Consider the following 9,881-nt stretch of genomic DNA (forward strand, 5'->3'; position numbering starts at 1 on the left):
ATAGTGGTATGGCGTGATAGTTATAAAGTCGTTATCTGAGTGCTCCGTAATATATATTGTGTACGGTAACCTAATAGAATGATATTCAAAAGTGGTAATTTGGGTGATCTGGAATGGCTAGTTATACTAGTATGTGTACTTATGATACATGTAAGTGATAGTGTGAGGTTCCTTCCTCATGAGTAATAGTATGGATGATATTCATAAGGTTATTATCTGTTTATTCCGTGTGATATGTTGCATTGTGATCTAGTAAGCGGTTTTAAGAAAATTTTCTTGTCAAGAAGATATACGGAGTCAGTGTTTACGGGATTGTATAAGTTACGATGACTATCGATGTGGCTGTTGTGCCTGGATTGGCGATCCGGGCAGGGTACTTTGTGTTGTGATGCGGGTATTTTTGCGCTGCGGTGCGGCTGTTGGTGGCAGTGTTGCGATGCCGTCATCGGTTGTGGTTGAGTAGGCGGGATACTTATGAGACGAGTTTTCGAATGTGTATACCAGCCATATTGATTGTTGTTTTGTTTATTGATGTTTCTTACCAGTCTCGGCTTGGGAGTGAGGGTTGAGTATGATATGAAAGAGAGTTGGGTATGTTTCCGTTGTTGTCATGGTATAGTAATATTCTGTTGATGGGACACAGTTGCAAGAGGTTGTTGGAGTACTTTTGATCTTCTTTAAGAGGAGGCGTTGGTTGACGTAGTTGTGGCAAGAGATCTGTGGAACGTGTGTGCTGAGCTGGAAGCGGCAAGTGGTTCGTAATATTTATTAGGGCAGTGAGTATAGGGTGTTGGGAATTAGTATCATGTTAAGGTATGGATGAGTGTTGCGGCAATAAAATGGAAAACTTGAAGATCTAGTGAGATTCTGTATGACAATTGTGGATTGTGAGTTATGATTATGGAGATAAGCGCATGGATAGAGGAGTATGTCGCCTTGCGATACGGTGGAAGAGTTGGAGTATTAGTTATGCTAAGGATTTTGTGGTATAGGTTAGGTGGTGTGCCGAATGATTTGAGGTATGAGAACTGTTAGGGAAAGAGAGCCTGGATATAGGCATGGTTGTAGGTGTTGAGGTTATAAACGGTTATCGTTGACATGCGGTGGTGATGAGGATAATGAGATGATATAGCTAATGATCTAGTATTAGTGGGTTACGAGGACGTAACATTTATCTTAAGAGGGGTAGGATACGACAAAGAGAGTTTGATGGTTGTACATGTTGTAGTAGATTAGGAAGTTTGAGTCTTGGTGGAGAATAAAGGATGGATTTGTATTGTGGTTGATATTATTAAAGGTCATGACGGTGCTTGTAGTAGTTTGTCGTTTATGAGTGTGAGTATACTTCGATAGTGTCGACAGTTGGGTGATGATGTTTATGAGTATGAGTAAACTTTGAGGACGAAGTTCATTTTAAGGGTGGTAGAAGGTAACATTCAGTTTGGTGATTGATCTTGCTTGGTGGATTGGATTGACGTTGGATTGTTAGTGGGTAATAGGTTAGTATGACAGAGGTAGCAACAATTGTCGTGGTATTATGGAGTTTGTATCGAGAGGCTATGCTATAGTTGAGACGATATCGTGAGCCGTGTTGTGGAAGTAGCCATGGTTGGTGGAGTTAGTGTTAGGTGTTCTTGTCTTATAGTATGGGTTTGAATTCCGGGACGAAGTTCATTTTCAAGGAGGGAAGACTGTAATACTATGTTTTCTATGTTGTTGGGTACTCTATCAAGTAAGGCTTACTTTGTCGAGTAAGTGTGTTTTGGTTACGAAACAGTGTACTGTCTGAAGGGTACTCGATCGAGTAGGGGTCACTCGATCGAGTGGGGCCACTCGATCGAGTAAGTGACTTACTCGATCGAGTAGTGACTTACTCGATCGAGTAAGTCGGTTTTACGGGTTGTTTTTGACGGGTTTTGTTAGCAATGCGAGAAAGATATATAAATTTAATCCGTCAGTTCTTTTCACTTTTTACCTTATTGTAACTTTTATATAGATTAAAACAAAGTACGTTGTTTCTCTCTTTCGCATTGCCATCAAATCCCAAGGCTTGTGTTGTCGGATTTCTAAGTTCTTTACGTCGTTGAGACCGTCGCATTGTGGGCAAGATTCTAGTATGATTTTTATGTCGTTTCATTGATTTTGGTTGAAACCCTAATTGGGTATTTTTGGGGGTTTTGAGAGTATTTTGATACTAGATGGTGATTGTATAATTGTATGTTTGATAGGAGATGTTTTCATAGAGGAACGTTTCTAATTCGCTGATTGTGACGATATTGGTGATTGCTTTTCCAGGTAGGGTTTCCCTACTCGGTTATTGATTACATTATATTTGATGGTTAGTTGTGGTTGATTGTTTAATGTTGTTGATCTATATCATGTTGGTATTGGTAATTGGAAATTGTTGTTGTATAGTTGGTTGGTTGTGTTTGTCTGCGGTTCGCGAGGTGCGTCCTTGACAAAGTGGAGTCACTTGCGGGAGTGGCTTCATGCCCTTGATTCGCCTCTTGTGGTTCCCGTCACAAGGGGGATGTGCACATTAAGGAACTTGGGTTTTCGCTCGGTGTTGATGAGCAGGGCTTAGGTGGGAACGGCTGCAGTCCCCCACTGGCGGTGAGGATTACTGATTGCGGCCGTAATCTGGCATGACTAGACCTTCAGACTAGTCAGGTGTCTGGAGATGTGACGGAGTTGGGTGATTCTACGTATTGTTGTTATTGTTGATCTTATATTACGTAATCAGTAACTGACCCCGTTTAATTGTTTTAAAAACAGTGGTGATCCATTCGGGGATGGTGAGCAGTTATTGAGCAGGAATGATATGGATGTGCGAGGGATAGCTGGGCTTGAGTTATCACGAGTTATTTAGAAGTCTTCCGCTGTGTTGTCAAACATTTCATTTACTTTAGTTTGTTTTGGATTTGGAACAGTTGTATCACGTTTCTCAGTTTTGGATTTTGTTATGTAATCACTTAAACTTATCTATTAAAGTACGTTCTTTTATGGTCCATTTGATATTCATTGCCTCGGGTAACCGAGATGGTAGCACTTTCATGCATTGGGTGGTCTTGGTAAGGCACCCTTGTGTATGGGGGTGTTACAAATTTATTGTAATTGTAGTTATTTATTTCATTTCGTTCTTGTATAGTTTATTTCTCTGGCTTTTTACATGTAATCAATTTTAATTATAACTTCGACTAAATTGAGTGCTAAATTGTTTGTCAACCGTGTAAGATACATTAATCTCAATAATTTACATATTTATATATGTGACATTTTAATTTAGTCATAAAATTAAAACTAGATCTTATGCATGCAAACATAAATAAGACAAGAGAAGAAATCGTCTTTTTTACTTTTGGATTTCGGATATAAGGGCACCAACAAATTCACCTATTTGTTAGTTCTTGAGCTTTCCTTAAAATGGATGAACAAAGGATCCAAAATAGAATCCCTCCCAAAAGTGAATACCCAAACAAATCCCTTAATAACTAATATTATTTGTACTAGAAATAATACAAGTCTCACTTAAAGATTGACACAAAATAAACTTTGTTCTCTCTTGTGTATTTTCGGCCAAGAGAGGAATGATTTGGGAGATTTTATTTCTCTAAGTTTTACAATGTGTAGAGAGAAGAATAATTTCTAACACACTAGAAATTATTGTATGAGGTAATGAATAATAATAGAGAAAACATTGGTATTTCTCTAGTGGGAAAACCGGTTGGGGCATGGGTAAAGAGGGAGCCAATGCATGAAAAATTGCTCTTCTCAAAACCTAGATTTGCATGGCTACTAGTTAGATTTAATCATTGTGTTTTCCACTTAAGATAAAAACACAATATAAATCTTATACTCCCTCCATTATTTCGGCACACTTAAAATAAAATGGGTAGTCCATTTGATTTTGTCATTTGTCAATTTTGTCACATGTAACATGTTACATGACATGTCACAATGTAATGTATTTTTAACATATTAAAAATCAACATACTTATAAAATATGTCATTTACAAAATCGACTAGTAATTCGTAATTACTTGTACCAAAACGGTTTATCAAATTATAAATTACAACGTCTTGTATTTATAATAAATTATTCATTCAATTTCGATTTCAATTGTTTCGTAAACAATAATTTTATCCAAGTAATAAAACAATTTGATTACTTAGACCGTATCTAATATAATTGAATTACAATAAGACACGTTAATCTCACTCACAAATCATCCGTCAATTTTAAGCAATTTAATTAACTCGTATCGGCATACGATTAATTAAATAATCAATTAAGGGTATTTCCCTATAGGTATAACCTAAGGGGATCAACTGATCACCACCGTTGCACGACAGTAATGTCAAACTTTAGTCAGCCAATCATTACCGATATGTGTGGACCAGTTGACTTGTAAAATATTACATCCCACATGTATTCTTAAAATGAGATTTAAACATGTGATCATCATGATCAACAGTTGTGATCTCATTATTGTCGGAGGACACATATTCCAACAATCTCGCACTTGTCCTCGACAAGTGTTCGTCACCAATTCTCTTGTCCTATTACTATCTCCCACTCAATGCAAGGTGTCTTTCAGGTCGTACTTGCAAGTGATCAAATCGAGAGTGGTTTCCTCGATCTCGAGAATAACTGATTGAGCGTGGCCACGCATTTCCAGTTCATTACTCCTCGAGTGGCCCTGAGATATTGTTATAACCCTGACAAGGGGTGGACAATTCCTATCGCACTTATTCCCTTTGACTAGCCACAGCCATCATAACCCAAAATATGCCCATTTGACCCCATTTACGAAGGTCATAGTAACATAAATCAAAGTTAATCTGAAACTGTGTCGCCTTAAGCGAACAGTCTTTAGTCAAAAGAATCAACTAATTAGAATACTATAGTAGCTCTCGCCACGACCAGGCTATATAAATTTGCCAGAACTCTATAAGCGGTCATTAGCCCGACAAAGTGTTCCTAACAGTCTGCCTATGTGATCGACTAGTCATTCTCATATGATCATGGCACTTGAACTTGCCATCAATCGCATCAAACTCTAGTCACTTCGAGACGTCACCTCATAAAAGTGACTATGGGCGAATACAATGCTAATCCGGGTTCACTTTAACGGGGTTCAATTGTCTTTACAACCCCTTTGGATGTAACAATATATAAAGAAAAGATAAAAGACAAATGCGATTATGAACATGAACAAAAAATAACACTTTTACTTCATTTCAGAATCTAACACAAACTTGGTACACGTTTAAGACCCATGGACACCATATGTCCATTGTGTTTAGTCTGCGATAAAGGTTTGGTGAGCGGATCGGCTATGTTGTCATCCGTTCCAACCTTACAAATCGCAATTTCCTTTCTTTCAATGAAATCTCTAATTACATGATATTTTCTAAGTACATGTCTAGATCTATTACTAGACTTTGGCTCTTTAGCTTCGAAGATCGTCCCACTATTATCACAATAGAGAGTGATGGGATCATTTGCGGTAGGTACTACTCTTAGACCTTCCGTGAATTGCCTGATCCATACCGCTTCCTTGGCAGCTTCTGATGCCTGATGCTGCAGTGTACTCAGCCTCCGTTGTTGAATCCGCAGTCAAAGCTTCCTTGAAGCTTCTCCTGCTAACAGCACCACCATTGAGCATGAAAACAAAACCAGCTTGTGACTTCATGTCATCTCTATCCGTTTGAAAACTTTAGTCCGTGTAACCATTAACACGGAGCTCGGTGTCTCTTTCAAACACTAAGATAGAGTCCTTAGTTCTTCTCAAGTACTTAAGGATGTTCTTGACGGCTATCCAGTGACTCTCACCTGGATTTCCTTGATATCTACTCGTCATGCTCAAGGCATATGAGACATCAGGACGTGTGCATATCATGGCATACATGATTGATCTAACAGCGGAAGCATAAGGGATCAACTTCATGCGTTCAACATCATGGGGTTCGGAGGGCGATTGAGACTTGCTTAATATGGTCCCAGTTACCATAGGTACCAATCCCCTTTTGGATTTGTCCATGCTGAAACGTCGAAGAATCTTATCAACATAAGATTCTTGACTTAGTGCCAATATCCTCTTGGATCTATCTCTATGGATCCGGATACCTAATATGCGTTGTGCCTCTCCTAAATACTTCATTTGGAAATGGTTGCCTAACCACTTCTTAACAGAAGACAACATTGGAATGTCATTTCCAATGAGTAGTATGTCATCGACATACAAGATTAGGAACACAACATTGCTCCCACTGAATTTCATGTATAAACATGGTTCGTCAACACTTCGAGTGAAGCCATTCTCTTTTATCACATGATCGAATCGATGATTCCAACTTCTAGATGCTTGCTTAAGACCATAAATAGATCTCTTAAGTTTGCACACTTTGTTAGGATTTTTAGGATCGACAAAACCTTCGGGTTGTATCATGTACACCTCCTCTTCTAAATGCCCATTTAGAAAAGCGGTTTTGACATCCATTTGCCATATTTCATAATCATGAAATGCGGCAATCTCTAACAAAATCCGTATGGATCTTAGCATGGCTACGGGGGCGAAGGTTTTATCATAATGAAGACCTTGGACTTGGGTAAATCCTTTTTCCACTAGCCTAGCTTTGTAGACATCATCATGTCCTTCTATGCCATTCTTGACCTTGAAAATCCATTTGCATTGAAGAGGTCTTGCCCCTTTAGGCAAATCCACCAAGTTCCAAACTTGGTTTTCATACATAGAATCCATCTCGGACTTCATGGCTTCAAGCCATAAGGAGGAATTTGGACTAGAGATTGCGGCCTTGTAGGTGGCGGGCTCGTCACTTTCTAAAAACAACACATCGAGTCTTCCATCTTCTTCGATAAGTCCCACATATCGATCGGGATGGCGAATAACTCGGCCCGTTCTTCTAAGTGGAGGAGGGACAACCGCGTTAGATGACGAAGGAACATCTTCTTGCGTCTCTACCTCGGTTTGTGGCTCTTGAACTTCATCAAGTTCAAAATTTCTACCACTCTGTCTCTTAGAAATAAATTCTCTTTCTAAGAAGATAGCCTCACAAGACACAAACACTTTGTTTTCTTGAGGTTTATAGAAGTAATAACCTCGGGTGTTAGAATAGCCTACAAAGGTGCATTTTTCAGATCGTGGGGCTAGCTTATTGCCATTTTTGGTTTTGATATAAGCATTACAACCCCAAATTTTCATGTAGGATAGATTAGGAACTCTTCCTTTCCATATATCAAAAGGAGTTTTCTCGGTGGCTTTGGTGGGACAATTGTTCAAAGATCTTATTGCGGTTTGAATCGCAAATCCCCAAAACGAGTTCGGCAACTCGGTTTGACTCATCATGGATCGAACCATATCAAGTAGGGTTCGATTTCTCCTTTGGGCAACACCATTGAGTTGTGGTGTTCCGGGTGGAGAAAGTTGTGATATAATACCACAACCTTTCAAGTGTGAATCAAATTCAAGGCTAAGATATTTTCCACCACGATCGGATCGTAGTGCTTTTATTTTTTAGTTCAATTGGTTCTCTACTTCATTTTGAAATTCCTTGAATTTCTCAAAAGCTTCACTCTTATGCTTCATTAAATAGATATACCCATATCTACTCAAGTCATCGGTGAAGGTTATGAAGTGGTCATAATTTCCTCGAGCGGTGATACTCATTGGTCCACACACATCGGTATGTATGAGTCCCAATAGTTCACTTGCTCGAGTTCCTTTACCGCTAAAAGGATTACGAGTCATTTTGCCAAGAAGGCAATATTCGCATGTTCCATATGATTGATAATCAAATGGTGTAATCACATTAGTCGAAATTAATCTTTTGATGCGATTCTCGTTTATGTGACCTAATCGACAATGCCAAATGAACGATTCATTTGGATCACTTGATTTGAGTTTCTTTGATTGAATGTTGTAGATGTCATTAGTCGGATTCGAGGTTTCTAAAATGTAAATGCCATTAATTGAAGGAGCTTGGCCTATAACCAAGTCGTTCCTTGAAATAGTATAACGATTGTTTTTAATGACAAAACAAAAACCGTCCATGTCCAACATAGTGATTGAAATAATGTTTTTAGAAAGTGTAGGCACATAAAAACAATTATGTAAATACAACTCAAATCCATTAGGCAAAGCTAATACATAAGTTCCCTTGGATTCGGCCGCTACTCGAGCTCCATTTCCAAGGCGTAGATCCACATCTCCTTTGCTAAGCCTCTCCACGTCTCTTAACCCCTGTAAATGATTACAATGGTGAGAACCACAACCGGTATCCAGTACCCATGTCGTAGTGGAAGTATAATTTACATCAATAACATAAATTTCCTTAGGAATTTTACCTTTTGGAACGATGATTCCTTCCCTTATATTTCGCAAATATACGGGACAATTCCTAAGCCAATGACCCATGCCATAGCAATAATGGCACTCGTCTTCAACTTGCTTGAAGTTTTTCCCTTTCTTTCCCTTCTTCTTGAACCTTTTGCCCTTAGAAGCAAGAACTTGATTGCTTGAGCTCCCGCTAGTTTTGACATCTTTCTCTTCCAAAGACAAAGATCCTATAGATTTTATGAGGCGGTCTTCCTGAGACCGGCTCACAAGAGATCTTGTAGTAGTAGGAGGTTTAGAAGAAGTGATGAAGTTTATGTTTCCATCCGAACCTATCCCAAAATGAAGTTCTCTAGTAGTGTCGAAATCATTGTTGAAGCAAACGTCGTCAAAAACATTGTGGCAAGACTCAATAGTTATCAGTGTAGTAGCGTTTGATGGATTCATTGTAATGAACTACAAGTATGGAGAAAAAAGGAAATATTAACATTTGTCATTTTTAATCATACTTGTAAATAATTTTAACAAGATATGAGCATTTATATAGTGACCTCTACCCAACTATTATAAATGATTCCAAGACCCAAATTCATATTAACTTAGGCATCGGTAATCCCGAATACAACCCTTATCAATATAACTCGGTGGATTAACTCTTTAATCGATTCTACTATTTAGAATTCTTGGTCGATAAAATTACATTAATATTTATTTTTAGCCCGAAACACATCCGGCAACCGTCGAGAATACTTTCGTTGAGTTCAACCCAAATTTCGAATAAATGTGTCCATGATCCAAATTTACATCAACTTGGGCATCGGTAAAGACGAATACAACCCTCATCTTTATAAATTCGGTGGGTAGACATTTATCACCCACTTCCCCTACGTAGCAAGGTTTGTACCCCGGTAAGGCCGAGTGCACTTCCTCGCGAAATAGGTTTTCATGGTTTCTACTTTTTGGTAAGGCTAAGTCTCAATTGTTTATTTAAGCGAGAGGTCATGTCAATTTATTATCTATCATGTTTTAAGTGAACTAAAGCGGTGAACTACGATAATTGTAATTGACACGGTCGATTTACTCGATATAATGATAATGCATGTTTTAGTTATGACGATTTAGCGATGCATGCAATATATAAATAAAATGCAAAGCATAAATAAAATCCTAGTATGGCCTTCCTAAAAAAGTAAATCTAATAAACTATTACAAATTCGGAAACCAACTCATTTGGTCCCTTGAACTTCGGTCTTGGCACACATTTAAAGGCAACACTTTCTTTGATGGATCGCCTTCTCGAATGACACCGTCTTCAAGGAACTCCGGAATAATTAAATTACAAAATGAATTACATAATTTCCTATTATACATTTGTAAATAAAAATTAAAAAAAAATCTATTAAATTACAAAACGGTGATACGAGATCACAATAATTACAACCAAATCGATATTCCCATACATTTCGGGTAATATCAATTAAAACTAAGGCCATACTAAGTAAAATTACATAATTCAAAAATTAC

Source organism: Silene latifolia, chromosome X (assembly GCF_048544455.1).
Source record: "Silene latifolia isolate original U9 population chromosome X, ASM4854445v1, whole genome shotgun sequence".
Taxonomy (NCBI): Eukaryota; Viridiplantae; Streptophyta; class Magnoliopsida; order Caryophyllales; family Caryophyllaceae; genus Silene; species Silene latifolia.